This window comes from Corvus moneduloides, chromosome 13 (genome assembly GCF_009650955.1).
Source record: "Corvus moneduloides isolate bCorMon1 chromosome 13, bCorMon1.pri, whole genome shotgun sequence".
NCBI classification, from domain to species: Eukaryota; Metazoa; Chordata; class Aves; order Passeriformes; family Corvidae; genus Corvus; species Corvus moneduloides.
In genome coordinates, this window is record NC_045488.1 from 14,008,571 (window position 1) to 14,020,684 (window position 12,114).

Sequence of the window (12,114 nt, forward strand, 5' to 3'; positions counted from 1 at the left end):
TATATATGACCGGCAAGCTATTCTGTATAGAGATGAAGCCCTGCATGAAAAATGAGCTCTTCTATTTACCTTTAAATAGAAACAGACTAGTAACTTTGCGTATGTAAATGAAAAACACGACCCTAAACTTTTGCCAAACATGCAGTATTAAAAACATGGACTAGGGCAAACCCAAAACCTGGTTATACTGAGCTTTCCTTAAATGAGCAAGGTGTGCTGTAAGTCTTGTCAATAAAGAGCCTTCCTTAAAAAACTTGAATATTCATACATACAGTCCCAAGATCCCCCTCTCCCCATTTCCTTTAAAATTCATGTTTCTTTTCCCCTTTCTAACCAAACTCCATTTTTCTCTGCTGGAGTGCCTTGTAATGATGCCAGAATATGTTTCCCTGCTGTTTACATGACAGGATTTATGCCTGTAGTGAACACAATGACACATGATCGCTAAATGGCTAAAATCACTATCAAGACTTTAATCTGAGAAATTTTTCACCCAGACATTGCAAGTACTATTGGTATGTAAAGGTATGGAGGCCAGTATTAATTACAGCAAACGTGTCACCCCCTTCTGCAAGGAACACACCAGTGACAGCTGTTTGTGAAGGTTCATGGCAATGCAACCTTTGGCAGGTACCTGGTATAAGGTATGTTGCCAATCCAATCCAGTGAGTAATAACTAAATTCCCATGGGACCCGGCTGAAATCAAATGTTGCTATTGCTGGTTCACTGCTTTTAGTCTCCCCAAAGACCATTTAGGCAAACAGCTGGCGGAGCTGACTACAAAGGTTCCCAGTCATAGGAACCACTCCCGGAAAGCAGGTAAAGGCTTCTAACCAGGAAATAAATTATCAAAGGATTTGTCCTGTTGCTTCCTCAAGGAAAGAAATGAACTGAGACAGAGAGCAAGAGCATGAACACATTTGTGTTTTATGCAGAATCCAAACATTAAAAGCAATTGTCTTGGCTGCAGGGAGGAAGAGCTGTGCTGCACCAGTCAGTGAGCATGTTCTGCACTGGGCTTCTGCTTGGCATCTAAATAGAAGGGCCTTCCTTCTCCCTCCATGCCGGAGTGCCTTACTAAAACAAAACCTTTGAGATGTGAATAGAAGCAATCCCAGAACTGGAGTTCCAGTACTGTCACTGCTTTGCATTTATGGAGTATACCTCCTCCTAAAGAGAAGTACGGAAGGGAGCAACATCACCAGCTCCAGCTTCATCTGAACTCATTATGCAGATCTTGCAGTAAGGAGGGCACTGCCTCCCTTACAATGCTCACAGGAACAACAACAGAGAGAACTTCTCATAAAGTGACACAGAAAGAGAGCAAAGAGCACAAAGAAAGGGGTCTTTTCATCTATACCATGTGTGCATGTATAGGTGAGCACACAGAGAAGCATGCAATTAATAACATACAGAAATGCAGACATGCATCCACAGGTAAACATTGGCTCTGAAATTCATCTGTATTGCCATTTCCCAGAATACCATGTACAAAAATAGAGGCTTGATCTCCTTGTAGTCTGGCTGGTTTAGCAAGAGATCCTGCCTCTGACACTGACCTACTGTCTGAGTTAGTCATAGTTACACTCCCACAAATTTAAACTCCCCCATCTGTGAAGGAACCTTGTCACAGTTTTACAGTGAGGCTGAATCAATTAATGCCTTCTGAAGGATGTGATGGAGCAGAATATTAACACTTGCAGTTGAGTGATGCCAGCTAAAAACATCTTTAGTAATGTAACAAATGGATTTTAAAATCACTATCAAAGGGTTGGACCACCAAGACTCCTAGGCCCTCATCAGCATAGCTATAGCACATTTAGTGTTAGTCTTATATCACAATTTCAAATGGATTGTGAAAAAGTAGAGCTTGATTCACACCTTTCAGGAAAACAGCATCCAGTAAACATCACAAAAGAGAAGAGGCCGTTAAGTAGCTGTGGTAAAGAAAGTGTGATAAGGACAAAAAGAGGAAGACAAACAAAACATCAAGCACTGATGGAAAAGGGGGTAAAGGCTTAGCAATATGTCCTGAAAAACAACTGTGCTTGTTTCTCAAGGTCCATGCAGGCCATTCCATATAGGAGTGCTGCAACAGCGTGTCACAACTGAAGCAACTGGAAAAAATAAAGTAAGTCCCTTGATTTGGAAGGAAGGTGGTAATTTCTTACTAGTTTTGAACAACTCAAGAAGAAAACTATTTCTGTTACAGCTGAAAAGAAACATAAGCAAATGTAAAATGCATATATGGTAAGCTTTGAAAATATCCAGTGGAATCAGGACACTGCTTTTATGTCTGGGTGCAAAGAATGTTTAAAATATACTCCAAATATGTTTCAGACAACAAAATGAAGTGTTCCTTAAAAAGAAATCTATATATCCACCTGTCAGTTACATAAATTCTAAAATCAATTTGACAATATAAAGAAGTATTAAACCCAGTTTAAAATTAAATTCTATTTTAAGGACATTTTACACTAGCAGAGTGGTAAATAAAAGTGAGGTGCAGTGTCATGGGAAGTGCTTTTGCGATTGAGCTGAAAAGACGACAGGGTTTTTCAACTAACTAGATCACAATTTTCATCTAGGTCATCTTATAGGTGGGAAAGAAAAGCACAAGTGCCTATAAACCAGCCTAAGAAAGCTGAGTGTGAAAATGGGTGATCTGGACTGTATCATGGAGGGGAAAAAAACGAGCATTTTTTGAGCATAGGGGGATGAGAATTATCAAAGGCATACCACACTTTTTATGTGTAAGCTGTGTAGGGAGGACAAGTCGGGTTGCAGAGTGGGGAGCAGCTCTGTGTGCAACGCATTGCGTGGGCACTGCTTGGAGGAGAAGAATAACACAAAATGCAGACCCACAGATATAGAAGCAGTGTAGATCGTGAAGGATAATAGCAGGAGTGAGGTACCAACTTCTAAATAAGAGCAACTGAAGTGACACTGAAGTGGTATCAAAGAGGAAAAAGAGTATGAAGGCAGTAAGGCTGGTGCCAAAATAACTCCGTATTAGTTCAGTGAGAGCTGCACTGAAATAGTGTGTAGAGAACAGACTTTTCTGTATCCTAATGTAAACAACATTTGACATAGTCCTGTCAAGGACTAAAAATTGTGTCTGAACCCCTGAGAAATGGTTACCATGTAAATAATTCCAGCTTCATTGCAGGAGAGAAACACATGAAGAAGCCCTACTCTCTGGGATACTAAACTTCAAGAAGCAGATTTTTTTTAAAGAGGAAGTAACTTAGAAACTCCCTGCTTGAAGCTCGGAAATTAAAATCCATAGAATCAGCATGGAGGCTTAAGAATGTGAAAGAGTCAAAGATGATTTGCATTCCCAAGGCTAAAAACGGGAAGCACAAGCAAGAAAATAAATGGGGTGGCAAAGAAAGAAGATATGAGAGGAAAAGAAGGCTGGAAAACACAGAGACTGTAAACACACAAAAAAAATTTATACTAAATATACTGAATATTTTGAAGACAATTACCAAAAAGGTAACACAAATAAAACAGCCAAGAGAAGCCTAAATTAAGTAAATAAGCAGATATGGGCTGTGGGAGAGTCACTGGATTCTGAAAACAACCTGGCTATGGAAGGGACACTGAAAATAGTTCCAGAGGTGGCTGCTCATTTTGGGGAGATCCTTATTTGGCTATCCCAAAGTAGATTATATTTCTGGTCAAAAATTAGAAAAGCAGAGCCACTAGTTGGAACACTAGAAAAGGACAGATAAAATAATTGTTCTGGGGAATCATGTTTACTAAAAATCTAACCGCAGTAGTATACCAAAAATCATTTAAGGGCTGTGCCCAGGATAGGCCCAGTGCTTCACTCCCAATTGTGCCACAAGGAGTTGAAATAAAGTTCCTGAAATAAAAAGAAATCCTGAATGCTAATGCATCTCAGTTCTTCCAGTTTTCAAAAGCTAAGGCATCAGGAATTGCTTAAAAGCCACTAAGAGTGTACCAGGGTGATGGTGGGGTGATGAGGAGGATGATGATGATGTATGAAGTGGTGGTTTTTCCCACTGAACCATAGGAAAACAATGCCACAGCACACACCTGGAAGAATCTTCCAGTTGGAGAGATCTATTTCAGATGAAATGTACACCTGAGGTTCTAACCAGCTCTAATCACTTGGGGCCAAATTTAAAGCATGCTGACCTATTCACAAGACTATAAAATCAGCCTTTATAAGACAGTCTAAAAATACCTATATTTACCCAAAACTATAAAGAGCTCTGCTTTGGAAATAAATCAGTCTCACTTTAGAGGTAAGACCTTACCTGTGTAAATACATGTGTTTGGAATTTCTGTATGGAAAGGCACTTTCTGATAGTTTCTGAGTAAAACCTGAGAGATTTAATGTAATCATTGCCACCAGAGCATGGTAAGAGGACAGTGTCCCCCTGGCATCCTCTTTCCAAGTTCAGCAAAGGGGCTGCAGCCTGTTTTACCATGCAACACTTCTGGTATCTTCATGACTTTCCAAATGGATTTTTTTGTAACTCACTTATTTTAAATTAGGGCATAGTATAAATCCACATGGAAATTAGCAAACATATCCTTTCTGTAACCACACCGCCTGCTGTAGGCCCCTCACAGCTGTCCCATAGCATCCCCTTAGATTTTGAGTTCAATTCAAAGTCTTCATTACCTATGAATCCCTCACAGATTAAGGTCTATATACCCTAGTACTCAGTGTGGTCCTTGTGTTTTAGCCTCCAGCTGAGGCAAATTGAGATTGAGCTGACCTTAAACATTTTCACTTGGGTCACAGAATGTGATGTGGATGGTTCTCTGCAGTATTTTCCCACTTCAGTCCAACAAAGCTGGAATGCATTATGTTTCAAGTCATAGATAAAAATATTGTTCACTAGGCTCTCTGTGAAAGGCACTGACTCCAAGTAATCAAGGATTAGGTCCTTTTTTTCTTCTGTCATTTGGAAGACTATTGCAGCAATGCTATTGCAGCAACACTTTGATGTGGCTTCACATATCACACTTTTAGTAATGAAGTGCTCCTAAAACTTAGTTCACCATGTGACTTAGCATTAATGTGTTGTATTCATGTCACAAAGGTAGATGACTATTTACAGAAAAGACTGATGAATAGAAATATGTTTTTTGAAAAATTCTGAAATAGGGAACTTGTGTTTTGGAGAAAACCAGATAGGAATACACACTTTGAACAGGAATTCATTTGAGTAAACACAACAGTAATGAATGATTGAGCCCTTGGATGGCAATAAATTTTTAGACTTTATCGTTCTCTGCATAATACTTAGTAGTAAATCTTCACACAGCTATTCATGCACTTACTGTGCTTTAAGTAGGGATGCCAGCCCTTTTCTGAGGATTCCTCACTAGAGAACTGCATAGAACTGCAACTTTCTGAAGATTTTTTAAACCTCTACACATCTGTGCTTATATTACATTTACACATAGCTTCCTAATGATCTTGTCTTTGTTTAAATGTGGTTTTTGTCTGTCATTTCTTTCAGCTGAACTAGATTTCATATATTGGTTACTTGTTTCAGGGAATGAGTTCTACTCCTAAAAAAACCCAAACAGGTAAAAAGCTGTGGGGTTTTTTTTAGAATTGGGGAGAATTAAAGAATTTTCAAAAAATAATGAATGTTACAGTCCAGCCTTACAAAAGATAGCTACAAAACTGTAAAAGAAGAAATATGACTTTATGCAAGACCTGACAAAGAATTTATGATATGGACCACTGAACTCATCTTTTGTCATTTATCTCTGTAAATGTGTGAGATTTCTTGGAAGATAGTTAGTCAAATGAGGAGCCGAGATGAATCAGTGGATATAATTTATTTAGACTTTAAAAAGGCTTTTGATGATAAAGTCCTTAGCAAGAGGCTATTAAGGAAAGTTAGTAACCATATGGTGAAAGATAAAGTCCTGCCGTGGATTAAAAAGTGGTTAAGAGATAAGATAAAAAGACTGGAAATAAACGGGTAATTCTCCCTGGAAAGAGGTTAATAGCAAGGTGCCCCTTCATTACTGTGACTGGCAATCGACATCTTGGCTCACCTGCCTTTGCAGATCATTAATAGTAAGGTACAGAGTTTGTAGATAAAAATGTTCAGGCTAATCAGAGTATTGTAGAAAATATTACGGGGGCTGAAGTGAAATGACATTTGGGCAACTCAAAGGAGATGAAATTTGCCAAAGGCAGGAAATACAAAGCCAAGCCTCTTGGAAGGAAGGGTTCAGACAACTTCTGGATGCTGATCTGTTCCCACTGGTTTGCAATGTCCATGAACAGCTCACTGAAGGGAACTGTTCACGTGCACTGTAAAGAAAGGAGGACAACTGGATCCAGTGGTTCCATGGGGTGGTCCTCCCAGGCAGTTTATGGCAGTGAATAACTTCAAACTGGCAGAACCCATTAAGATCTGCCAAGAACAATTTTGCATGGACAGGGAGATGGACAAACTGCATCAAGAATTTTTGGACTGTGGGATTTATCAGAAAACGCAGATCTACAAGATAGAAATGTAATATGGAAATGCACTGGAATTGGTGAACTTCTGTGGGAAATGTTTCTGAAGGGCAAATTAAAATGGAGAATTAATGAGGGGTTGTCTTTTTTTTTGTCAGAATGAAAGAGTGAGAGTGTGAGAGCATGTGTTATTCTCTGCTCTGTCCAACAGCATGATTATTTTTGGAGCAAAAACCTGAATGCTACTTTTCCTTCATAAGTGTCCTACCTACTGGGCTATCAAGCTGCTGTCTCTGAGACCTCATAAATACTTAGAAGTGAATTATCCAACAGCAGATAACATGAAATTATTTCCAAAGACAGCCAAAGTTGGCAAAATTTGGGCATATTCCCCATCAGAAATTAGGGATTCATATTAAAGTTTCTGCTCTGTTGGCTTCAGAGCAGGGGTATGAATTTGTCTGCCTTTCAACTCAGGCAACTGCTCTGATTATTACAAGCCTTCTGGTTTTGGTATGCAAATAAATACATGGATCTTTTGCATTTGAATACTTTAAATGTTAAACATTATTTGCAATGAGAAAAGCAATGATAAAGTCTTTCAGTACATCATCTGATCCTACCAACTGGACAGAGCCAGCAATATATTATTATACAGCTTGATGTATTAAACCAGGGTGCATTTTCCCCTAAAGATCCTGCCTCTCCCTGCAGATTCAGCACAGTGAGAGGTCACTGCTACCATAGTTACCCCTCAGTAACACAGTAGTCTGCTGTAGTTTTCTAGCTGGGGCTAGTTCAGCCCAGTGTTTTCTGGGTTTTTAAGGCTCATGGCTGTAGTGGCTGTACTGGAATAAGGAAAGGCAGGGACTGGATACACGTACAGCTATGCTTGTTTCTTTTTCCCTCATGCAAAACTTGGGTAAATTGGGTTTGTGCAGAAGACCATAAAAGTTTGGGAGGAAAGAATAATCCCATATTCAGGCTGCTAACTGGAAAGGAGTGCATAAATATTTTGCAATCACCATCTGAATTGATGGATTGTAATACTAAACACGATGAATACACTAGTAGAGAATTCAAACTGCAGATTTAAACAACAGTAAATCTGCATACAATATGTACACTAAAACATCAAATGTGATGATACAGAGTGGAATCCCTAGTGTCAGCATCAGATGCTGAAGTGTTCCACAAAGCAGAAGTAAAGTAGCTGTTCTATTTGTCTACTCTTCATGCAAACATCTCTAATTTTCTGTGCCCCATCTTTTGCAAGAGGACTGTGCTCACCTAGGTGACCCAAAAGCCAAGCTGTTTTTTTCAAGCATCACTCAGTGGATATGAATTCAAAAGGCACTAAAGTAGCTAATTCAGGGAAAGACAGATGGGAAAGGACATGTATTCATCTCTTACCTGAGTTTTGCCAATGCTTGTCTTCTGTTCAAAAAATAACAAAGATTCTGCATATTCATCTAAATAAAATAGATTTCCTGCCTCCTATCGTAATGTCAGTCAAGAATTTTATGTGGAAAACACGTGCTGGAAATTTTAATGAAAAAGGTAATGCCAAGGAAGTGCAATGGGAATGAAAATACTGAAACCTAGCAATAAAGTACTTCAAACCCAGATGCTTATCATATGACAATTTGAGATGTATTTGTTAGCTTCTACCCAGAAGCAGTTTGCCTACACTTCACACAAACTCCTCTATATAACTTTCTGTTGCAGTGCTGGGTAGCTTACCTGGCCTGTGTGTAGAAACTGGACAGATTTTAGCCTGTGGTGTAAGGGTAGAGGCAAACCCTTTTACACAGGACAAAGAAGATATGGTTGTCAGCTAAATCATAGGCTGTTAATACAGAAATGTTTCATGTACCTCCCCACTGCCACTGCGCTGTAACTTCATCCCTTTAGGGCACCTCTTTATAAAAAGCTCTCAAAACCACAATTCTTCAGCTTTTCCTTATGCTAAAGTTGTTCAGCTCTTGCTCAGACTTAAACCAGTTGGCAAGCAACAAACAAAACCTAAAACATCCATCTGGATTACTGTGCCCAACATGATGCAAACTGAGAATGTTTATTCACTCAGCTACCTGACATAGTGTCAGAGCTGTGACAGGACAGAGTCCTGGGGTCCTCGTTCTGTACCAAGCTGTCCTTTAAAGAGTCAACATGACTTACTAAAACCACAAAGAAAATACTTTGTAAAGCAGATGTGATTATGCCATAACAAAGGAAGGACAGCCACATCCTGCAGAAACACCTTTAGCCCCTCAAATGGAGACAGCAGGAGGGAAATGCTGCAAAGCGCTTAATCCACTGGGCTGATTCCATATCTACTGTCAGATACTTGGGAAACAGTCTCAGAAGGGAAAATGGAGTTTCGTAAAACCTAAAAAGAGAGGCATCAGTGTAACAGTGCGAACCCTCTGACCACCCTCAAAAGCTGTCAGGTTCTCTGGGCTGTGCTCCCTATACTAAACATGCTAATGACATGTCCTTAGCAGACATCATGCTACTGCTTCTCTCACACATCTGATATTTCTGGAACAGCCCATTCTGGGAGAGTTTCTGGCACAAAGTTGACTTTTGTAGAAGCGTGACTTCTTCCCAGGGGGAGGGCTGGATCCCCTTCCTACCTACGTGCCCCCTTACATATGGAGCAGAACTGCCAGCACGCTCCTGACAAGCCTGAAGAGGGCTTGCTGTGCCACAGGGCTGTGGAGCAACCTAATTCCGTGCAATATTCCAAGATGTCCTATTCTGCAGATGCAATCCTTCCCCAAATGTTAATGTTAAAAAGTAAAGAGTTAAGGAGACATCACAGTGAAAAGAGAGATAACCCTGAATGTAGCAGTTCTAGAACTTGCCAGCCACACAAAAAAACTTAACCATGTGTGCTTGAACACTCACCTGCATGTCTGGTTCACATCCTGCTCACCAGTTCTTATTACACACATCTACAATGCTTTCTTTTTCACAGACCGTGCCAAGGTATTAAAAAGTGGGAAAAATATTTCTAATGACTATTTTTTCAAAGCAGCACAGGCTGATTTCCAATACTGAAGTCCCAATAGCTACTGCTGCACATCTTACATAAAACCATGGCATTGAGTAATTTCCATCACTAAATCATATTTTTTCTGACCTATCCAAACCTACATTGCCTCTGGGCTTTCTGTCAGGTGGACAGATCAGAAGGACTTCACATACAGTTTTCTGCTCATTTCAATAAACTTACCAGAGTAATATTTCACAAGTTTCAATAATTCTGCTAAATAATCAAATAAATGAGAATTACACAGGTGATATTTGTTTTATCTATGTAGGTGGAAGGAGCTTTCATATCAACCCCAAGGGTAATGCAGTTATTAAATGATTAATGAATAATTTTCTTTTTTCCAGTACATGTTTCAAATCTTTAACAAAAGTCACTTAGAGAATCCTGGAATTTTAAGATGTTCTAAAGAGCCTGTCTATTTACCAACTTTAGAATTATAGAAATAGAATTTAATCGGCAAAATATATTTAAATTTTTTTCACAAAGTTTAAGTGTTCATAGATATCTCTATTTTCATAAAGAATTAACTCCCAAATGTTTAAGTTTTTACATTCATAGACAGCTGTAATAAAGAGTTCAAGAATTCTGTGTCCTGGTTGTGTATTTAAAATTCCCAGCTAACAAGCAGGAGGGAGACTGCTAGGAATGCTTACAGATGTCTGATTTTACAGGGTCTGGGGTTGTTGTTTTCTTTTTTTTCCTTGCCAAAGTGCTTTGGTCTAATGTTATTTATTGTTTATGGAAGTTGTTTGTCATTTAGGACATGAAGTGACCACTCCCCCAAAAGAAAGAATCAAGTTACAATCCATTATTTCATTTTTGATTGTTTTTCTTTGTAATAGGTGGGAAAGTGGATCCTGGATAAAAGTCCTGCCCAAGACAAAACTCCAAGCTGAAGACTCCCATTATCTATAAATCACTTGAATTTCCTGCAGAGAAAGAGAAAAAGGAGGAAAGAGCGAGACAGACAGATAAACAGAGACAGGGGATATGCCAAGTGAAACATTTGGTACCTGTCCTAAACCAAAATTTTCTCAAAAGCAACCAGGAGTTACCTGATATCTCAAACTCAAGCTTAGAAGAAACATATTGCCGTTGTTTTTGGCTTAATATTTAAGTGAAATAACTTTCTTTTAATTGTTCCATTAGTATAAAACGTGTAACGTAGATCTGAGATGATGGCACTATGTATTGATTTATTAAAGATCACTATACATTCTCACAGAAAAAAAGCTATGATTGCTGATGACTGCTGTATTTCTCAAAGATTTTTAGAACCAATTCTCCAGTTTTAGAACAGACAAATGCTAGTACATTTATGATGCAAATTGGCTGTGGTACTACTCTCAAGTATTTCCCACCAAACACTCCTGAAGCACAGTTCACACTGAAACCAGCAATGAACAAAATTCATGCCAAATACTATTTGCACACTATGATTGCTCCTGAGGTGTAGCAATACACAGCATCCAATAACTGCATTCCTTACTTATTTCAACTATTTAAAAAGAAATTATGAGCAAGAAACCATATGCATTTTAAAATTTGCATATTGCAGTTTGCACTAAATTGTAATGAAATTTAAAATAGTTGACTTTCCTCTGAAACATTCTTCTAGAACAAGGAATTGCTGTAACAAATTAGAAGACAAATTAGTTTTGGCACCCACTAAAAAAAAAATAGAAAAGATGAAAAGCTTTTAAAGTGATGATATAGAGGAAAAATTACAGTACATCAGCCAAAATGAGTCTCCTATCAGCATTAAAGCTCCTGAAGTTGTATTTCCAGTAGATAAAAATGTTATCACCTTTTTCCAGTGCTGATGTGCTTATTTTCCTATTAAGTTACTTAGTAATTAGAAACAAAGTCTGACACATTGTAATCTGTTTATGCAATAGATTTGAAACCTCTCCAACAGAAATTAAAACATTCTTTAAATATACTGAAGATACAAAGAATAAAAATATATAAACGAATTTAAAAATGCAAAATGCATTTACAAACAAATGACTGTTCTTAATGCCCATTTTAATCGACAAAACCAATATAGTCTCATAAGACACCCCAGAAAACCAGCAGCTTTTTCTACATTGACCCAGTGGGTTTGTTCTTAACCCTCTCTTTATGAAAATTAGTCTTAAAGATCAGTAGGGAAAACATGCCCTCTTGCAATATTGTTCAAGGGTATATTCAAGAATCATGGAAGTTAGTAAAGACCTGTTCCAGTGCTGTAACAACCTGATAGTATTAAGAGTCCTCCAGGAATTGTAAAAGAGTCCCTTGGGCATACAGGGTAATTCAAGAAAGAAAACATTTTTATTTTCTGATTGAGATACACAGGTACAGTAATGTTCTCTGAAGTACATCAAAAGCAACTAAAACATATTCGAGAACTACTGATTTTGCACTGAAAATAAACCCCAACAGCTCAGTAGAAAACAGTACATTTAAAGAGAAGTGGCAAAGCCAGTCCCAGCAGATCGAATTTGCTTTTCTATTATCCCGTGTTTTTTCAGATGATTACAGGGCTAAAAATCGGTTTCTTTTATTACAGATTCAAGGCAGTCTTTTAGCAGTTTTGCT

At 38.4% G+C, this 12,114-nt stretch overlaps 1 protein-coding gene and 2 long non-coding RNA genes across 6 annotated transcripts in view; 2 read left to right on the forward strand and 1 right to left on the reverse strand.

The window, feature by feature from the left end:
- The window catches only part of LOC116450669, a 125,541-nt gene extending 114,229 nt beyond the window's left edge, over window positions 1-11,312 (forward strand). For both annotated transcript variants that reach the window (XR_004242908.1, XR_004242909.1), the window contains one exon: window positions 10,374-11,312. This is a non-coding gene — a long non-coding RNA (uncharacterized LOC116450669). The remainder of the gene's footprint in view (window positions 1-10,373) is intronic.
- The window catches only part of ALDH1A2 (aldehyde dehydrogenase 1 family member A2), a 75,637-nt gene that overhangs the window by 40,999 nt on the left and 22,524 nt on the right, over window positions 1-12,114 (reverse strand). The gene's annotated exons all lie outside the window — the stretch shown is intronic.
- On the forward strand, window positions 1,345-6,605 carry LOC116450670. Its single transcript, XR_004242910.1, has 2 exons — window positions 1,345-2,132; window positions 5,509-6,605. It is a non-coding gene; the product is annotated as an uncharacterized LOC116450670 (long non-coding RNA).